The following is a 13,742-nucleotide window of genomic DNA, read 5'->3' as shown; positions in this document are numbered from 1 at the left end:
GTGATTCACCAACACCTCAAATGCAGCCTCAGAAAGTCCCCTTCCCTTTGCTCTTTGGTTCTTCATCTCTGTTGTCTGTTCATGTGGCCAAAGTCACCTGGGTTCAGAACGTTCAGCAAATCCTGGCCTCCTCAAGCCATCTCCTGGGCCCACTCCTTCCTCTCCATCCCCACTGCACTCACTCCTTCTCCTGTGCATCCCAACAGCCTCCTGAGTGACCCCACTCCAGACCCTAAGCACCATTTAGCAGATATCTCTCTAGAACACAGTGCTAGGCATGTCCCCCCAGCACACGAGAGTCCACAGTGACCCCAAATTAAAAAAATCTTAAAAAAATCCAAACTCTATACATGACCTTACATGGTGCCCGCAATCTGGATCCCGGGGGACATTGTCACCCTGCCTTCACCCTCACCTGTGCTCACCTAACTCGGCTCCCCCCGGGAAGTCACTGCTTCTGCAACTGCTCACACCTCTGGGCTTTTGCTCAAGGGGTGATCCCTGCTTGTATAAGAATCACTAAACCAACAAATAAAAGCAGCTGCCTGCCCTGCAAAGGCCAATTCAAAACTGACTTCCTCCATGAAGACTCGATCCAGAACCTGCTATTCCCTCCACATTCCAGCCACAGCCCTGTGCCATTGCTGAACCAAGCCTCTTTGGGCACATCTGAAACCCAGCCCACACTGCCAGATTGAGCGGAATCTCACTCTCTGCTACGTCTCCCAGGCTGAGCAGAACCCTGATTCAGAACCAATGTGCTGCAAAAGGTTCTCATTTTGAAGGACCAAGCCCAGCCCCGCATGAGGCTCCCTTTGTCCAAGTCTTGAGAGCTGCTCTTGTTAATTTGGAATGATTCAGGCTTGCCTCTACCACAATTCTTTACCTCCAAAACTACAAACAGAAAATCCACGGGGAGGAGAGGCTGTGGTTAATAGAAAAGCAAGCTCTCAGCCCAAACCTCCAGCTGCCTTGTTAAAATTAACAAGCAGCAGAGTGAAACATGTGGCTTAGGAGTTAAGTTTCTTACTGTTATTACACACACACACACACACACACACACACACACACACACACACACACACACCACGCACACACGGTATACCTTTCCCAGGAACAGGCTGGATGGGCAGCTGGATGAACAAATGGAAGATGAGAGGCAGAGAGAGCACTGGAGGCTGAGGCACAGAACCAGTGGGTGTTCTTTAAAACCCTCAAGAGCAGAGTGGGGTGTTACGGTGGGCTCGACTGTACCGGAGAGGATCAGAACCCCCAAAGTAAAATGGAGCCTCGCAGCCAGGGCCATTCAGAGACATCACAGCTTTACAAAAATCGCACTCTGTCTGACTCCTTTCTCTCTGCCCTCTGTGTTCAAATCCCAACCAAGTATTCAGCACAGCAGTTAAAAATGGGGGTGCGATGCATTGTGGGTCTGCCACTTGCAGGGGCGGGTGGGGGGGGCGCCTGTCCCTATGTCTCTGGGCCTCTTTGCTACAATGGGAAGAGAGTCTTAGTACTACTTGATTCTCGGGGTTCTTTTTTTTCCTTTTTTTTTTTTTTTAAGTTTTATTGAAGTAGCGTTGATCTACAATGTTGTGATAATTTCTGCTGCCAGGGCTCTTAGCCTTAAGTGAGATAATATATGCAAAGCAAAGAGTTCAGAGCATACCCAAAGCCTCCATCAATATTAGGATTTTTTCTTTCTTTTTAGCGTCAGACACTGCTGAGTGAAGCTTAAATTATCATATGAGGCTTACCTATCAAGATGTGGTCCAAGCACTTAAACAGGGGGAAGGTAGCGGGCTGTGGCCCAAGGCAGGAGCGGCATGGAGGGCCGGCCTGGGGAGGCGGAGGGCGGGGTGGGGGGACTGCTGCAGCAGAGGCTGCCCCCACCTTTTTCTCCTCCACCTACTTTGCTTCCTGGGAAAGTCCAGTTGCCTCGGTCCCGAGGCAACCCCATCTGTCAAAGCAAGGTTGGCCCCGGGATAAGTTCTTGCCAAAAGGCTGCTATGATAGCACGCAAACTGAAAACAGAACACTCCTCAGCAGCCTGGCCTGTGACCACTTTTCAAACTGTATCCAGCAAGCAAAATTCCGTTTCCCCACTGGTGGTTGCACAGGCACCGGACACACCCCCAGGATTTTCTCTGACCCTCCTCCTCACCATCCTCTCTCCTGCTTCTCCCAGACATCCTTGGCCTTCAGCCAAAATCAGTGGTGCACTGTGCCCCCATAATAACCAGCTCTCTGGAGAGGAGGAGGGAGCCTGGGTGGGTAGCCTGTGCCGCTTTCCATGGTGTAAATGTTCTTTCCACAGAATTGGGAAGAGATACACCTGGTCGGGTCTTGTGACCCCATGGGCCTTGGGCTCCGGGACACAGAATCTTTGCCGCAGCCGCCCTCCACCCCACCCCCGCCCACGCCCCTGCAGTCCTGGCTCCAGAGGCGACACTGTAGCGGCCCTTCCTCACCCTACCTCCCTCATTTCTTTCAGGTCATTGAAAGTGAATCATCCTTTGGAAAGCAAGTCCTAGCATCAAGGAATCTAGGTCATTCTCAACACTGGGAGCATCCATGCAGGACACGGCTCTGTTAGCACCATTCTCAGGGACTTTAATGTGAACGGTGCCCCTGGACTGGTGCGGAATGAGGGGTCACTGCCCTGGTAGGGCCTTCCTGGGTCAAGGGTAATATAGAAACTGCAAGGCTTACCAGATCCCCAATCCCTGGAGGATTCTCAGCCTCAGCAACCTCTCCAGCTACTAGAGAGTCCAAGCAAAATGGTGCTGGGGGCCTCAGCAGGTCACAGTATCCTCTCCTCTCCCAAGAAGCACTCAGACATTCACCCTAGTAGCTGCCGCCCCCCCCCCCCACTGTTCATTTATTAATTTGCTCAACAAACGCTCAGAGAGCAGCTCCTAGGTTCCAGGCATGGGGCTAGACACTGGAAATACAGTGAATAGAACAAGAAGTTCACAGTTGCAGAGGGTGACAGAGACAAGCGAGCCAGCCCCTGCCTGTCACATTGAGAGGTTTGTACACACCAAGCAGCCCTGCCACAGGTAAATTTACATCTGCTACTGGCGACCATGCACTGAGCGCTGCCTCTGGGCCAGGACTCTGCTAAGCATCTCCTCAACGTCATTTAATCATTGCAGCAAACTTATAAGGCAGATATGATTCTCCCCATTCACACAGGAGGATTTAGAGGCCTGGAGACATTAAAAAACTTGCCTTGCTTGTCACACAGTGAGGAAGCACAGAGGTGGACCTGGCTGCATTACTCCTGCTCTTAATCTCTGAGCTGCACCGGATCCCCAAGTCTCCTGCAGTCAGAAGTAGTGGCTGATCTCCAGTTGGTTGAGGGTCAAATCTTCCTGTGTATCCTCTGGGGACTGCTGAGCTGCGGACGAGCCAGAGGGATCCAGAGGAAGAGATGATGCAACCACCCAAGGATCATGTGGTCCCATATGCAGGGTCAAGCAGCCACCAGGCCACTTGCTAGTCATCCCCCTTCCTGGACCCACCTCAGATGCCTCCTGGGAAATTCTGACTTCAACATCTTAAATAGTAGTTGGGAACTATTTCTGGAAGCACACGTGACAACCAGCAGACGTTTTGTTTTCTTATTCTGAATAGGTCCTTGCTTCTAAAATGGAAAACCTGGAGAAATCAGTGGACTAGAGACAAAGTTTTAAGTTGAAGGGAGAATGGTAGAACGGAAGGGGAAACTTCAGTCCTGGAAAGTTTTTCTTGATTGCCAAGGCAGACCCTCTCAGAGGCAGCAAAAGATGGAATTTGGGGACATGATGCCCTCAGGAAAATCTCAGGGGACTCCAGCTAGCCTAGCTCTACTGATGCCCTCATCCTTGCCAGCTCTGGAGCCAGCTAAGTTTTCTCATTCTCAATTTGGCCTCTGGAAGCCTTGCAAATATCCAGCCCACTGGGTTCTCTTCCTGGATATGTAGAGATTCTTAGAAAAAGCTGCCAAGCTCATTCCCCTTGGGTAACAAAAGAAGATTCAAGAACTAGGGATCTCTCAGCTTCCTCTTGGGTCAGAAAATGCGCCCTGTTCTCCAGCAGGCTTTGGAAATAAGAGTTCTGATTTCTCTGTGTGTTGGTCTCCCCAGCCAATCTAAAGAAATCCAGGCAAAGGATCCAGGGCCTGAAGGAAACCCACACTCAAAAAAATTAAAAAAAAAAATTATGAAGTAGAGAGTTTGTGGGTCGCAGCAATTGGAAAACTCAGGACACAGGTAGTTTCAATGTCTACGTGACCGCACAAAGAAACAAAGGGCTGGAGACCTCCTCCTCCATTCCTTCTCCCACCCTCTCAATCTCAGATCTCCCAGAAATCCTGTCCCACTTCAAATAGCTCACAGGCCTAAGTGTTTCTTTTCGAAGCTCAGAGAGATGGGGAATAAATGCGAGTGACTCTAAGAAGCCGTGGGCGGAACAAGACAAAAATTCAAGGTGGACTTGCGCAATGGGCAGATTCTGCAAATTCATCTCACTGGCGTTGCTTCCGATTAAAGAGGCCCACACCACAACATCCGACTGTTCCTGGGGGCCTTGGGCCATGGTTTCTTGGATGGGGCTATCAAGCCCTGAGCCAGCCAGATTGTGGAAGAGAGCTCCTCCTGGCAGAGGGAGGGCCTAGCTCTGCAGCCAAAAGCCATGTGGGGACATGGCAAATCCAAAGCTCTCGGCCCCTGCCTGGAAGCCACAGCTCACATCTGCCACTCAAGGAAGATGGCCCTTGGACTTCCGGCCAGCTCTGCTCCTGATGATTGTGATCCTCAGAGAAGGTCCCTAGTTTGCAGAGAAAGGACTTCCTCTGGGGTTCAGAGTCGCTTCAAAGGATATTCTCCTGGGTCACATAATACAACAAAGCTTTTTCAGGGAAAGGGAGAAAGCTGAGGCCGGGCAGTACCACCAAAGAATGCCACCAGGCCTCTGCTTCCCCCAGCACCTGCCTTGCAGCAGGTGAGGTGAAAACCTGGGCTGGTCCAGCCCCCGGGACAAAGGATGCCCATCAGGCTCGGGCCTGGGCTTTGCTGGAATGTCCCAGGCTGGGACACCCGCCCAGCTGGACTGCTGGCCTTCTGTCTTATTTTCCCCAAAGAGCCCCAGACAAGGAAGACACAGCTAGAAATCATTTCTTCTCAGAGCCTGGGAGGCTCACAAAGGTTGTGGACTTAGGGAGGAAGGGGGATATTTGCACCTCCCCCCTACACCCCAACTGGTTTCCGAATCTAGTTGCAAAAGTTCTGAGGACTCGTCAACTGTTCTGAGATGCCTCGTTCCCTGGTCCTGAGCCTGAGCCCAGTTTCATCAGCCCAACGTCTGTCCACAGCTCCAGTCCAGAACCTTCTCCTTTTCTTGTCCTTCTTCCTGCAAGAGGCTCGCTGGAAGCCTGCAGATGATTTTCTCACGGGCAGAGCATCTTTATTCTTTTAGAGCCCAGGGTCCCAGCTTCCAGATCTGCCCTTCCCATGTTTCTGTATGCTATTCTCATTTATTTTTAATTTCAATTCCCCGCTTTCCCACCCCCCCACACTTTAAACTACAATCTAAAACCCATTGTGAGGTCATGCCCCCGGAGGCAGAACTGGGAATCCAGCTGCTGACAGAAGGGTGCCTAAGGACCTGGAGTTCCATGGAAAGTGGCGTTTTGAATTTAAGTTGGTTCCCCTCCAGGATTTAGCATACAGCATTCTAGAGCAGGCTCCCCAGGATTTTTGAACTAGAACATGGCAGGTGAGACTGACAAGGCAACATGGGGGAATCCAGAACTATCACTGGAAACCCCAGGAGCAGTGGCAGAAAGTCTCTCCAACAACCAGAATGAGCAGGGCTCACTGGGCCCTTAACTGCGTATATGACTGACTCCACTAGGAGCCTCATCTATGAGAAATCGGTCTCAATTATCTTTCACACCTCTTCCAGCACTGAAATTCAATGTTTCTGCTCCTCATTTGGAGCCCTGGAGCCTTTTAATATCTTTTTTCCACTCCCCACCCCACCCCCCACTGGCCCACGCTCTCCTGCTTAAGACAAGAGCTGCCCCATCTTCCTGGCACTCTATGTAAACGTGCTCTGTGCTCTGTGCAAACGTATGTAGTACACGCTTCAGGGTGACTGACCTGCTAGCCCCGGACACAACCATGAAGAAACAGGAAATCTCTCTCTCAGGGAGCTCAATCCAATGAAAGATACAGGACCATTTGTGAGCAACCGACAGCTATTCTCGGTGCTATAAGGGAGGGCTAAAAAGGTCCAGAGGAAACAGGAAACGCCTCAGAGAGACTCAAAGGAATCAGAGGTGAAATAGGGTACAGTCAAGGTCTCAGCTGATAGGTGTGGTTCGGACGTGAGCAAAGCACGGTGGAGCAGAAGGGACAGTGAGAGCAAAGGTGTCACAAGTCCCAGGGATGTTCACGGAACGGTGATGCTGGATGAGGGCTGGGGACAGGATGAGGAGAATGAGGTTGGAAAGGCAAGCACGGTGGCGGCTGAGGGCCTTGAATACCAAGCTGGGAAGAAGAAAGCCTTTTCAAATGATAGCGATGGAGACTTTCTTGTTGCCTCCCTACGTGAAGGAACCTGCCCACCGCTCTTCCTATCTGCCTCCCAAGCGTAATCAGACCCCGAGCCATCACGTCCCAGGATGAACTGCACCCAGCTTTCCCGCCTTGCACTCGAGGTGGCCTCAACACCAAAGAGCGGCCGGGTCCAATCAGAATGTCACCCAACACATGCTTGTTTTTTCACATGAAACTCTAGGCCATGGAAAGGTGACACTCCAGCCCTGAATTCTTGGAGAAGGACAGGAGCCAATACCTCCCCCCAACAAGGGCAGTCACTGACTGAGAACAAAAACCTAACAGAACCACAGGGATCTGGGAGCAAGTGAGGGCTCTGGGCTAGACTCAGGGCATCCTGGACATGGGGTCCTGACTAGTTGGTCAGGCACACCACGTGTCAGAGACACAGCGCTAAGGCCATCTGAGGCTTCCTTGGCCCCTGCCCCACCCCAAGTGATGGGTTTCCTACGAAGCCAGCTCCAGCCCAGCCCGGGAGGAAGAACGGCAATGGGGCGGCTGGTCAGTTTCTTCTGCAGAGGCCTCTCCCACATGCACTGAGCAGTTATCTCTAAGAATGATTAGGAAATAAAACAGCTCCCTTTCCCATTAGCAGCAAACTGGCCCATTTGGGCCATGAGACACCCCAGAGCCAGGAACTCCAGGGCTCAGCTGACAGCTCAATTAGAGCAGATGGTCTCCCTGCCCTGCACCTTCTCTTTCTGTCTTTTATTGTTCTTGGCAGCAGAGCGGGGGCCAGGGAGGGGGGTGCTTGAGGTCGAACTTGTTGAAAGTGCAAGGGGGAGAAAATTGTTCTCATCTGAATAAATAGAGTCAGCTGTTGCCAGAAGGTGAAATCTACCCATGGTGAGTCCCGCTCACAAGCCAAGGCAGTACTGGGCTGAAATGGGCACTTGAACTTGGGCCAGAGCTATCTGGGTGATGCTGGGCACAGCTACCAAGGAGATGGACTGCCCCTAAGGGTGGTAAGATGGCAGGGGTAGGGAAGGTACAGGGAGGGAGAGCTTGGCCCACCCTTGGGTTGTGGGTGTTCAGCACACACCAGCCCTCCTCCCAGGTCAGCGAGGGAGGGGAGGGGGATGGTGGGCACCTGCCACCACAGAACCCAGCTCACAGGTGGTGTCTGACCCCTGAGCCCCGGGGCTTGTGGGTGGGATCCCTGGCTGCCTCATCTCTATCATTTCTGGGAAGACGCTGATGCAGCAAGCGGGTGCCCTGGGTACCCCCATGTGACCTGACGGCCTTCGAATACACCCCAGTGGCCGTGAGGTCACCCAACCCTACCAAGCAGCCTGCCTGCCCCAGAAACTCAGAAAACATTTCCATTCAGAGAGTTACAGCAAATGGGCTCCAGAGAAGGAAGCAAAAGGACAAAGGTGAGGGGAGGAATGAGGAAGGATGGGGAGTGAGTGAAAAAAGAAAAGAATGCACGCGGCACCCTTGGAAGAGCATTAGAAATGGACCAGAGGCTAAGTTCCTGTCCCCGTGCCTCCTTTTTTTTTTTTTTTCTGTCTTTTTAGAGCCACACCCATAGCATATGGAAGATCCCAGGCTAGGGGTCGAACTAGAGCTGTAGCTGCTGGCCTGCACCACAGCCACAGCCATGCGGGATCCAAGCCACATCTGCCACCTACACTACAACTCACGGCAACACCAGATCCTTAAGCCACTGGGCAAGGCTGGGGATTGAACACATGTCTTCATGGATCCTAGTTGGGTTTGTTACCACTAAGCCACGATGGGAACTCTACCTGCACCTTTTAACCAGCCCGGTCAATGACTTCTGGCAAGACCCTCACTCTCAGGTCCAAGAGGGAGGCTGGACCATGTTCCCTTCAGACTCTCAACTACTATGTAGTGAAAACAAAACCCAGGAACGGTGCCCCTTTCTCAGGACCTCCAACTCTCCCCAGGTCAGGAAAGAGAGCACCATCCTGACCCTAGTCTCTGGCATCTGCTCCCCGCACAACATCCTGGACTGCTCTGCTCCAGGGACTGAGAGAAAAGACTCCTCCTCTAAGAGATGGATATGCTGCCACACATGGCCAGCGGGATAAGCCAAATCACACGGAAAACGCTTTTGCTGCTCTAGTGGGAAAATGTGCAAAGAAATAAAGAGTCAGATGGCAGCGTTTCTGCTTCGAAGAGACAGGGAACAGCAAAGAGGGCAGACCAGTGACCAACAGCAGTAGAAGCATCCTTTGCCCTGAAGCATCTTCAGGGAGGAAAGGGGTCACCTGATAGAGCACCATTCATCCCATTTTTCCCAGCAGGGCCAGCTCTGTGCCATAATCACAACTCCTCACGTTTATGAGCCGTTTGATGCTTTCCAAGGCACAGCCCACACTGACTCTGCTCAATCCTCATTGCCTGCAAGGGAGGGAGATGACATCGGCATCTCCACGCAGAGGAGAAAACCAGGGCTTACAGGTGAAGGGATGTCTGGGCTTCCTCCACACTTGGGGTCACCACCACGAAGGTCATCTTTGGGAGAGGGTAGAGGACAGGCAAAAGCAGAGGAGGCAGTAGTTACAGCGCCAAGAATCAGGAAAGAAGCCTTGAGTGCCAGTTCATGTCTACGTTTCCTTCTTTCTTTTTTTGCTTTTTAGGGCTGCACCTGTGGCATATGGAAGTTCCCAGGCTAGGGGTCAAATCGGAGCTGCAGCTGGTGGTCTAGGCCACAGCAACACAAGATCTGAGCTGAGTTTGCAACCTATACAACAGCTCATGGCAACACTGATCCCCGACCCACTGAGTGAGACCAGGGATCGAACCCGCATCCTCGAGGATACTTACGGGAGTCATTTTCACTGTGCCACAATGGGAACTCCATGTCTCCATTTCTTAATATCTCCTGACATTTCAACGCACACAAGAAATGTCCGTGATCCCTTGCCAGGAGGTAACAAAAGCTGTAAGAAAACAGAAAATGTCACGGAATGATGAGAAGGGATCATCTAAACTAGCTGTCACTTTACTTTACAGCCCAGGGAAGTAAAGTGACTTGTCTAAGGTCACACAGCTAGCTAGTAACAAAGCCCAGGTTAGAATATGCTATGCCTGACTCCTGCCACACTGGGCAAGTTAGAATGGCCAGCCAATGGGAATGACCTGAGAAGGACCTGGGAAGTTCCAAAGGCAAGCAGTTCCCCTGGTCCCTTCTCCCCTCCTGTCTGGAGGTCACACCCCCAGGCCCATGTGCTCCACATCAAAGCTGGAGGCAGAGCCAGCAAGCCTTCCTCTCATATGGAATGATTCTGACATTCACTTCTGAGGCTCTAATTCCAGCTAGAAATGTGCTGCCAATCCAAACAGAACAGGCTAATCAGAAAGCTTGTGGTTTCCCCCCCTTGTTTACAGAGCTACACTCTGGAGGCCTGAGCCCATCTGACATAACCATGGAGCTGGAGCTGGGTGACAGCCTCCCTCAGAGCTGTGAGGGAGTCCCCTATGAACTGTAAAGAGCCCCCTGTCCCTCTGGGGCATTCTGAGTTCCCCCCTTCACTCAGCGATCACTTGGGTCCACTGTTTGTCAGGCTTGGTGCAAGGACCCAGAGCCACAAATGTGGGTGATACAGAAAACCACCTTCTATGAGTCTTTTTTCTGTCTGAGAGGCAAATAACATCTACATCTTCTGGGCAAATTCTCTGAGTTGAAGAAAATCAGCCTCAGGATTACAAAACCCCAAGCAATGGCATTCCAGCCTGGCTGGTCAGAGTGCCCTGGCATCTCCAACTCAGAGACCTGAGGCTGTAAACATGTAAGGACAGGGATTTAGTCCACTTATCTGGGGGATAATTTATGGAGAAGCTAGGTCCCAAACAGATCTTGAGAGAGAAAGAGGATTTGGGAAAGACAGAGGGAGGGGGAAGGAAGCTAGCACGTGGATGCTCACTGAGTCTCCGCTAGAGTCAGTGGGCTGTTACCTCAAACAACATCTGTCATCTCAATAATCGGGTGAAGGGACCATCATGGCTCCATTTCATATGTGAGGAAACTGAGGCTCAGAAGGATTACATCTAGCCGTGATCACATTCAGTTCCAGGTTCGTACCACTCCAAAGCTCATGCTCTCTTCACTGCGCTATGCCCAGGGAAGAGCTAAGAGGAGGCTCTGGTGCTGATTACTGAAAAACTACAAAAAAAAAGCAAAAGACAGCCTAGTTACAGAACCTGCCAAAAGGTTTGCAGTTTAAAAAAGTCATTCGTTCATAGCACTTTTTAGTAATTATAAAGCCATGCTTGACTTATCAACATTATCACCATCACCATCACCCTCACCACCCTCCAAATCATCATCCTCTCCACCACCACCATCCTCTCCACCACCACCATCCTCACCATCACCATTCTGATGAGACTGTGTAATGAATAACCACATACTAGATACTAAGTTCATAGTTCCATTTAATTCTCCCAGTAATGAGTTTAATTGCACAATTATTGCCACCACATTACAGATGAGAAAACTGACGCATGGGGGAAAAGTCATTGAAATCACACAACTATTAAGTAGCAGAGATGCCAGCCCAGGCAATCTGACTCCAGCTCCCATGGCCTCAACCACACTGGTTATTCTTTGAGATGCTACCTGCAAAGTTGAGGGTGCCCTAGCAGATGTCACAGAGACAGGATGCAAGGCAAAATGTACAAGCAGGAACACCATTGATTTGACAGGCCCACATAATGTCTTAAAGCGGTCCTTGTGGAAAAGAGGCCACTCTACAGGGACAGCAGTCTGAGATGATTTATGGAGAAAATGGCCTTTCAGAAGCTGCAGGAGTACAGAAGGACAATGCCCCATAGGTGGGGGGAATCCAGGCACACAGGTCCGAGGGGTAGCCAAGGGACAAGATGCAAAACCTCAAGTCCACAGCTCCTTTAGATGCAGCCCTGGCCCAAGTGGGATCCACCCCACACCTCCCAAACACCCCAAAGACAGCTGAGTCCCTACAGAGTTTCTCTGTCCCTACCACGTGACAGATGCCAGACGCCATATCCTTTGCAGAAGGAAATGTATCTTGGAACACGATCTCGTTACAGTACACGCTGCTGCTTTTACAGGTTGTGAGAGGAGCCCCACAGACCTTGTTTCCCCCCCGCCGCCCCCCGACCCCATCCATTCCCAGTCCTCTGCTCCTCCATAAATCACCAGCCCAACAGAGCCAAGTCCTACTTCCCACTTCTTAAGTCTGAGGGCATTTCTTCCTGCTGATAAACTGGATTTAGACAGCTCTGCAAACCCCTGACTGTGGCCAAGATTATGAAGGTGAAATACTCACAGAGCCCTGTCCTGTCAAGGAGAAGAATGTACAGTATGGATGCAAACTGGCCCATTTCCCACCCGTTTCTGTCCAAGGGAGAATTACTTTTGTCAGGGACTGGAGCTGTGCTCAGGGCTTGGCTAGAGATATAAATCAGGATTATTACATCGGTGCTTCCCACCAACTCCCGGCAAAGGAAGGCGGCCCTGCAGGCCTCCATCACAGCATAGGGCTTCACCAAAACAAGTAAGACCCTGGGACCAACCCCAACCTCAGGCCTGGCCAGCACACTACCAGAGGAAGACTGAAAAATGGCCATGCTCTTCACCAATTCTGCAAAGACTCTGCGGCTGCATGGCAACCCTCATGCCCAGGGGTCATGGTCCAGAGCCTAGGCCACCTGCAGCTCCTGCCATTCCTTCCTTCCTTCCTTTTCTTTCCTTCTTCCTTTCTTCTTTCCTTCCTTCCTCCCTTTCTTTCTTTGCTTCTTTCTTTTTCTTTTGCAGGATCCTGGCCAAATCTTGCTATGGAGTCTGTGTCAGACTCAGGAAATGGTGCTCATCCATGGAATGTGCAAGATTGAAAAACAAAACTGTGATTCATGGAGGCAGAAGTGGGAACAAGGCTGTTAACACCTTCCTTTCCTCGGAAGCCATCCAGATACCCGGCAGAGCTGGGGCCCAAGCACAGAGGTCTGCCTGATGCCACTTTGAGGCCCATGGGGTTAGAAAGAAGCAAAGGGAGCGCAGGGCTCTGACTCCCAAGCCCACACACCCCAGAGGCTATGCTTGGAGAAGGTTCCCCACTCAAACACTGCTCTGCTGCCCCACAGTTTTCTCTTGAGCAGGGCAGGTGCCCACGACCGATGGATGGCAGGCCAGGAGGAGCTGCCTGCCTCCCAAGTCATGCATACCTACCTTGGCATCCCTTCCATATCCATCCTCATGGCAGGGCCAGCATCACAGAAGATGAGAGAAGTACCTGCTCGCAGAGTAAGATGCAGGCAATTCCACCTGACCCCGAGCCACTGTCAGGCCAAGCGAGAGGAAGGGGGGCACTGTAGGGTTGTGCATGGGCTTTGTAGCCCAGCCAGCATGGAGTCCAATCCCCCCTCTGCCCATTACTAGCTGTGGGGCCTCTTGTCAGTTACCTGCCCTCCTTGGGGTTCAGTCCCCTCAGCTGGATAACAGGGACAGGCTGCTCCCAGGAAGATAAGCAGGTGCCCCTGGAGGGGAACACCAGCCCCTACCCCCATCCTCACCCAGGACCCTGCTTGGCTGGCGGATTTGCTGACCATCCCGGTCTTTGGTTTTGCTTCCTCCTTGTAAGGCTTGGATGGCGTCACTCCCTAAAACCCTGCTCCCAAAGATAATGCAGACTCGGCCTGGCAACGTCAGCTCAGCACCAGACCCCAGGCTCCTGCCCCATCTCCTCCTCTTCCTCCACGCTGCCCTCTGCGTGGCAGCTCTCCTGCCACCCCTGCACATGAGCCAGGCCTTCCCGCCAGGCGCCCTGCCCCTGCTGGTTCTGAGAAGATGGGATGGGTAAAGATACACTTCTCTGCCCTACAGAGATTGTTTTAAACAGGAAAAATACAGGAGTTCCTGCCATGGTGCAGCAGAAACAAATCTGACTTGGAACCATGAGGTTTCTGGTTTGGTCCCTGGACTCGCTCAGTGCGTTAAGGACCCGGCCTTGCCGTGCGCTGTGGTATAGGCTGCAGACGTGGCTGGGATCCTGCATTGCTATGGCTGTGGTGTAGGCCAGGAGCTGTAACTCTGATTTGACCCCTAGCCTGGGAACCTCCATATGCTGTGAGTATAGCCCTAAATAGCAAATGAAATGAAATGAAATGAAGTGAAGTGAAGTGAAG

At 51.7% G+C, this 13,742-nt stretch overlaps 1 protein-coding gene across 6 annotated transcripts in view; it reads right to left on the bottom strand.

The window, feature by feature from the left end:
• Window positions 1–13,742, bottom strand: part of LOC110255461 (uncharacterized) — a 334,726-nt gene that overhangs the window by 241,668 nt on the left and 79,316 nt on the right. For 5 of the 6 annotated variants that reach the window (XR_014816769.1, XR_014816770.1, XR_014816767.1 and 2 more), the window contains 2 exons: window positions 10,533–10,740; window positions 9,402–9,517 (listed from right to left, as the gene is read on the bottom strand). The gene's annotated coding sequence lies outside the window, so the exon portion shown is untranslated. Of the gene's footprint in view, window positions 1–3,234; window positions 3,335–9,401; window positions 9,518–10,532; window positions 10,741–13,742 lie in introns of those variants that run through there. The other variant, XR_014816776.1, reaches the window with a different exon arrangement.

Source organism: Sus scrofa, chromosome 9 (genome assembly GCF_054392235.1).
Source record: "Sus scrofa isolate SSC_HxYL_T2T_F1_AM1 chromosome 9, Sscrofa_HxYL_maternal_Yorkshire_Landrace_v2.0, whole genome shotgun sequence".
NCBI lineage: Eukaryota > Metazoa > Chordata > Mammalia > Artiodactyla > Suidae > Sus > Sus scrofa.
This window is presented reverse-complemented; position numbering and strand designations above follow the sequence as displayed.